Below are 7705 nucleotides of genomic sequence, written 5' to 3' on the forward strand. Positions count from 1 at the left end.
CCTGTCCTCTTACAAATCCAACTTCCAAGCCTCTCGTTAATCTGCTTGTTTATTACTCCCTGGGCTAGACTGCAGTCTCCTTGAGGGAGTGTAGTGGGTCTCTGCTGTCTTGTCAGCCTGGCAAGGAGTTCCTCCTCTTTCTAGTAATAGCAATGTAATTTCCGCTGGGAACTCTCCCTTGTTCTATATTCATTCTATGGGATTTCAGTGGCATTAACCCATCCTAGGTATTAGGAGAAGGTGCATGACCTAGGGGCTTCCTTGGTGGCTCAGATGGTAAAGAATCTGCAATGCAGGAGACCCAGGTTCATTCCCTGGGTGGGGAAGATCCCCTGGAGAAGGAAATAGCAAGCCACTCCAGTACTGTTGTCTGGAGAATCCCATGGCCAGAGGAGCCTGCCGGGCTCCTCCATAGGATCACAAAGAGTTGGGCACGGCTGAGCACACGTGCACGCATGGCCTAGGTCTGGTGTCTCCCAATCCCGAGAACTTTTCTGGGGTTACTGGCCTCAATCTTGAGGTGGGTTAGCTGGTAGAAATGAAATCCGAAAGTGCCAGTGACCAGCCTGCTTCCCTTGGGTTTGCTGCACACGCTTGGGCAATCTGAGCTCTCCACAGATTCAGCCTCTGCTTCTCTGGCCAAACCTATGTCCTGATTTCAGGACTGTGCCACCCGGATGGAAGGGCTGCCGTTTTGAAATGACCTACTCAGAGTTAGTGGCTTTTTGGTAATCTGTCCATCCCAGGAGCCTTTTATTGTTGCTGTTGTTTTTTTTGTAATTTTCCTATACGACACCTGGTGATGCTGCACTAATAGAGAGGGAGCTGCCTGAGAATGAAGGCCACAGAGAGGAAAGCAGATAGGAGAAATGGGGAGTCACGCTCCCAACAGTGATGTCTGAGTGCCTGATCCAGCCATTCCTGATGCTGGAACTAGTCTTGAACTTCCCAGTTACGTGAACCAAGAAATACACACTCTCTTTCCATTTTATTTTATTTTATTGCTTAAACCAGTTTTCATTGAGGTTCTGTTACTTCCAAGTGTGGCAGAAGTGATGGGTATTGTGACTGACTTCCTGCTATCTTTTCTCATACAGCTCAGTATGCTCTCATTTCCCCTCCGTGGGTTGTCAGCTTACTTAACTCTGAAATGAAGCGCTGAGACTTCCCTGGTGGTCTAGTGGTTAGGACCCTGAGCTTCCACTGCAGGGGGCATGGATTCGACCCTTGGCTGCAGAACTAAGATCCCAAATGCTGTGCGGTGCGGCCAATAAATAAATAAAACGGAAGAGTCGAATCCGTGGCTCTACATGTTTCAATGCTGATCATATATACTCGACTTGAGAGGAATCTTGTTGCAGAGGAACTAGGGAAGGCAGAGTTTATCGACCCCACTCCACACTGCTGAAATAATGGCAGCTGGGGGTGATTAAGTGATTGTTCAAAATTACATAAAACAGGCACACACAACTCCTGGGATTCAGACCTTGGGCTATACGACTCCATGTCCTGTGTTCCATTGACAGGTGTGGAAGCTGAGATTGGTACAAAGGAAGCAACTTTAAAATCACAGGGAATGGCAAGAGGATTATTAGTGGCAGGCTCTCTCTCTTTTTTAAATGAGAAGTTCTTTATTGACAAAGGAAAAAAAATAGAGAAATTTTGCAGAAAAATTGTGTAGAGAAATCTCTACACAATAGAGAAATCTGCATGGCACCATTAAAAAAAAACTTTTTATTTTTGTGTTGGAGTATAGCCAATGAACAATGTTGTGATAGTTTCAGGTGGACAGCAAAGGGACTCAGCCATCCATATACAGATATCCATTCTCCCCCAAACTCCCCTTCCATCCAGGGCAGCGGCAGGCTCTTTTGATCTTCAGCCAGTGATTTCCTGGGGGCGCTGCTCTGGGCCTCTGTTGTGGTTCGCAGGCTTATCACTGCAGCGGCTTCTCCGGCTGCAGAGCACAGTCTCAAGGCCCACGGGCTCAGTAGCTGTGGTGCTTGGTCTCTACAGCGCAGGCTTCAATAGTTATGGTGCACGGGCTGAGTCGCTCTGTGGTGGGAGGAGTCTCCCCAGAGGGACTGAGCCTGGGTACCCTGGTTGGCGCCCTCTTACCCACTGCGTCATCAGGGAAGTCCCCCTGCTTGATGCTTTTGCGCTGCCCCTTGGCTGGGAGCAGCCATAAAGGCGTTTTGGGAAAAAAGAAAGTCAATACACATTTCTCCCGCAGGGCTGGCCAAAACTGGGTTGACTGGGGTGTGAGTGTTGATTGGATGTGGAAAGCCCTCTGTCCTAGGCTTGCAGAAGTGAAAACTGCTGTCATACTGTCCCCACATCTTCGCCATGACATCATCCCCGACCCCTCACGCTGTGTGCAGTCATGTGACTTGCTTTGGCCAATGGCTTGTGGGTGGGAACAGTGGTGTGTAAATCTAGGACGTGATTGGCTTAGCTTGCTGCCATTAGTTCTCTGTGACTCTTCTCTGGCCACGAGATGCCTGCTGTAGGTGCGGACCCTTCTTGACCTGGGCCCTAGAATGAGATACTTGGAGCAGACCTGAGCCAGCGGGACCTGCAGCCCACCGCAGACCAGCCCTAGATAAGCCAGACTCCATCAACCATCACAGAATTGAAGTTCCTGAGCTTTTGATACTCACTATATGGCAGTAGTTGGAAGTTACAGAAAGTGTTATTTAAATTAAAATGAATATACTCACATAACCTGATGATTCTGCCTGTCCTTATTGACCCACAGGCAACATACATGTACCTGAGAAAAAAGATGTTCACAGCAACATTGTAAGAGCAAAGAAACCAAAAATAACCCAAATGTCCAGCAACAGGAGAACGGATAAAGAAACACGGGTTTTTTGGAACACCACTGCGGCTCTTGAAAGAAATGGTACAGAGCTATTTAAATAAAGCTGGATGGATTTCCAAGACATATTGTTGAGTTAAAAAAGCAAGCTGCAGAACAATATGTACAGTATGATCCCATTTATGTTAAAACACACTCACATGCTTGCTCAAAACAATACTACTCATTTACTATACAATACTATGCACACACTATATTACTAGATATATGCACACACTTATAGACAAAGATCTAGAAGGACCCACCATAAATGGATAACAAAGGTTACTTCCAGGGAAGAAACAGGTGGTCAAAGGGGACTCTAGCTTGATCTATTACACAGTTTTTAAAAATCAAGGACACTCTATGCATACATTACTTGTATGTTTGAAAAAATAATTTTCTAAAAGGGAAGAAATATATGTGAATACATGTCCATGGTATACTGTGAATATAAACCTAAGGTTCTATTTTTTAAAATATTACATCTTTTTTGTTTTTGGCCAGGCCACCTAGCACATGAAATCTTAGTTCCTTGACTAACCAGGGATCAAACAAACCCTCACTCCCTGCATTGGAGGCATGTGGTCTTAACTACCAGACTGCCTGGAAAGTCCCCAAATTTTTCATATTAAAAAAAATTCTTCCCATTCTTTTAAAATAATCATTTCTTTCTTTATTTTGGCCTTGTTTGTGGCATGTAGGCTCTTAGTTCACTGACCAAGGATCTTAGTTCCCTGACCAGGGACTGAACCCGTGCCCCTGCCTTGGGAGCACAGTCTTAAGCAGTTGACCACCAGGGAAGTCCCCTGCCTAAGGTTCTATTTTAAATGTCTTTTAGAGGCAGACAGGCCTGACTTCTAATCCCACTTCTGCCACCAGTTTTGTGACACATTACCCCATCACTCTGAACTTCTGTCTTCTCATTTGTAAAATGGGGATATTTGGTTCTCATTTGTAAAATGGGCATATTAACAGGGTTGTCATAAAAAGTAAATAATAATCCAGAGAGATGATATGGGGTGGGAGGTGGGAGGGGGGTTCAGGATTGGGAACTCATGTACACCCGTGGTGGATTCATGTCAATGTATGGCAAAACCAATACAGTATTGTAAAGTAAAATAAAGTAAAAAAAAAAAAGTAAATAATGTATATAAAGTTCCAAGAATAGTGTCTGAGAGGTAGTATGTATTCATTTTAATGTTAACTCCGTTCCATTTCCCAGCCCCTCCTCACCCTAACCTTGCTTCTAACCCAGCATCCAGAAAACAATGACTACTTTCTGTTGCTTCCATAGCATTTACCCCTGCTGCGATAGGCATAATGATGGCTCCCCAAAGATGTCCTAATCCCCAGAACCTGTGAATATGTCAGGTTAGATGGTAAATTGGGATGAAGGCTGATGAAGGAATTAAGGTTGCTAATCAGCCGACTTTAAGATAGGGAGACTAAGGAACTTCCCTGGTGGGCCAGTGGGTAAGACTTCAGACTTCAGTGACAGAGGGCATGGGTTCGATTCTTGGTTGAGGAATTGCTGCAAGGTGCCACATGTTGCAAGGTGCAGCCAGAAAAGAAAAGAAGACAGGGAGAGTAGCTGGGATTATTCAGGTGGGTCTAATGTAATCACATGGGGCTTCCCTGGTGGCTCAGACACTAAAGACTCTGCCTGCAATGTAGGAGACCCGGGATCAATCCCTGGGTTGGAAAGATCCCCTGGAGAAGGAAGTGGCAACCCACTCCACTATTCTTGCTGGAGAATTCCATGGACAGAGGAGCCTGGAGGGCTACAGTCCGTGGGGTCGCAAAGAGTGGGACACAACTGAGTGACTTTCACTTTCAATGTAATCACAAGGTCACTTCCACCAGGAAGGGAGAGCCTGTGTGAAGATGAAGCCAATCAGAGGAAGTCAGGGCTCACCAGAGGCACCCAGATAATATCATGTGAGTGTCTCAACCTGTGCTTGAAGTTTTGGGGGTGGCCATGACTTTTCATTTATATGAGGCAGTAACAATCCATCTTCCTTTTTTTCTTTTCTTTTTTTTTTTTCCCAGCCAGTCTGAATTGGAGTTCTGTCTTTTGCAAATGAAATAATCCTTTGAGAATCTGATGAACTAGAAATCCTTTCCCTAGAGACAAAGACCTGTGGACAAAACTTGGTGTACAATTTCGGGGGAACTTTTGACCCCCTGAAGTCTGGCCCCAGGTTATAAAGTCCAGCTGAGTTCTAAGCAGACTGCCTGGGAGGCATCGAAAGGAAGAAGCCTGTCTTCAAGGAGTCCAGGATTCCTCCTTCCATTCCTGGAGAGGAGCTTTGGGTCACAAAGGACTGGATCAAGGAACTGAAGGTGGGAGTTCTCTGTACAAAAGGCTCAGTACAAAAGGCTCTTTGGGATAACTTCAGTCTTAGTTTCTTTGAAGGAAATCTCTCAGCCCCTCTTTTGGAATCCACTAGAGGGAAAATATAAGATGGGAGAAAACTCACCATCTCTTGAATCTCCTTCCTGGACTCTCCCCCCCCCCCCCCACTTTGGACAACCAAAGAATCAGAGTGGTACAGTGACTTGACCGAGATACACAGCAAATATACGTAGAAGGTCTTGAATTCTGGCCTAGTTAGCCCACGCCTTCTCTTTCCTCTTAGAATAAAAAGGAAGCATCTCACTGTGGCCACCAGGCCCTGTACAATTTGGCCCCTGCCTCTCTGCCTCCATTTTGGGCCTCCCCTCCCCCCTCATTTATTATGCTCCCTCCGGCTTTTCTGACTTTCTTTCTGTGCCTCAAAGATACCAAGCACGCGCTTTCCCCCTGCTCTTCCTTCTGCCTAGAACCAATAGTGGATAACTCAAGAGACAGAGCAAGTCCACGTTCAAGGGCCCGCAAAGCCTGGGCTCTGTCCTTCAACAAGATTTTTATGGAGCAACATCCTCTCCCAGGCCTTTTCTGGGACAGAGCCCGGCCACAGCCCCGACCCCGGTCCATCTGTCAGTCAGCCCCGCCGCTCCCGACCCGGATTCCTCAGTCTGTCACCCCCCTTGTGCCTGTCGCCTAACACCTCGCCTCAGGCCCTTTTTCCGCCTATTATCGCTCCCTCAAGGTAAAAGAAGAGAGAAACACGAGGGCCCGCACACCATCCGCCGCACTGGAGAAGGTGCGCGCGACCCGCCAGCGGGCTCGCAGGAGCTCACGCGGGCTCGCCGGGGAGCTCATGCCCTCCAAGGCTCCGCAGCTGGCGACCTCACTCCCGCAGGCTCTGCTCGGCCTTACCGGCAGCCTTCAGCAAGCACGCGCTCGCCGCGGGTACGTGGCCCCGCGTTGCTGAGCGCCAGGTGGCGCTCACGCGTTCGAGCTCGGGGACCAGCCAACCCTACGGACACTCGTGTTGTCATGGCAACTCTACTCCATCTAATGGGATACCTGAGCTATTCGGTTGGGTCCGCTAATCTGATTGGATGGCTGTTGAGTTCACTCCTGTATCTGATTGGATGCCAGGTACTCTTGCTCTTTCCTTCCTCTCAGAATCTCTCTCTCCGGGTCGGGTTTCTGGAGATGGAAAGTGGCTTGAGTCGCCAGGGGGCGTGAGGGGCGTCGCACCCGGCATTGGAACTCGGCCCAAGTCAGCTGACCAGACTGGCTCCCTCTCAGATACAGCCTCCCATTCCTCCGCCAGAGGGCGCCACAGTGTGCCGGGGCCCTTGGAGGTCTTGGTGACTGGTGACGCCACTGACGGGCCATTCTTGATTGGTTACATCCCTCCGCTCGAGAGCCCTGGAGAACGGTATCTTAGGCAGAAAGAAATTGTGCTCAGGAATAAGGAATGACCTTGGACTCAAATACTTTAGTGTGCAGAGGGCAGTCACCTTTATTATTATTTCCAAGCTCCATAATCGCCCACAGACGTGCAAACTATTGTTAGAGGGGACGCCCACCTGCAGCTATGGACCCATATAATAGACACCTGTGGTTTTTGCCTGATTGGCATCTGTTATGTTTAAAAGAGATTAATAAGCTTTTTATTTAAAGCAGCTTTACTACTACTACTACTACTAAGTCACTTCAGTCGTGTCCGACTCTATGCTACCCCATAGACGGCAGCCTACCAGGCTCCCCCACCCCTGGGATTCTCTAGGCAAGAACACTGGAGTGGGTTGCCAATTCCTTCTCCAATGCATGAAAGTGAAAAGTGAAAGTGAAGTCGCTCAGCCGTGTCCGACTCTTAGCGACCCCATGGACTGCAGCCCACCATGCTCCTCCATCCATGGGATTTTCCAGGCAAGAGTACTGGAGTGGGGTGCCATTGCCTTCTCCGAAAGCAGCTTTAGGTTTACAGAAAAAATTGAGCTTAAAGTACAGAAATTTCCCATCTATCCTAATGGGAACTCTGTACCCTAATTCCACACTCCCTAATACCCTCTCCGAATTCCCTTTATTATTAGCATCCTATATTAGTATGGGATATTTATTACAATTGAAGGAAGACACCTTATGATTCTACTTACATGAGGTACCTAAAGCAAATTCATGGGGACAGATAGTAGAATGGTGGTTGCCAGGGGCTGAGGCAGGGAGGGTGGTGGGGGGTGAGGAGTTGTTTAATGAATATAAAACTTCCATTTTTGCAAGATAAAAAAGTTCTGGAGACTGGTAGCATAACAATGTGAATCTGCTGAACACTATTGCACTGAACCTTCAAAAGCGTTTAGACAGTAAACTTTACGTTACGTGTATTTTACCATAACTTAAAACAATGCCCCAATTTTAAGTGTATTCTTCTATGGGCTTTGACAAATATATACAGTGTATGGTCATCTTCACAATCAAGATATAGAACAGTTTCTGGCTTCCCT

Source organism: Capra hircus, chromosome 18 (assembly GCF_001704415.2).
Source record: "Capra hircus breed San Clemente chromosome 18, ASM170441v1, whole genome shotgun sequence".
Classification (NCBI taxonomy): domain Eukaryota; kingdom Metazoa; phylum Chordata; class Mammalia; order Artiodactyla; family Bovidae; genus Capra; species Capra hircus.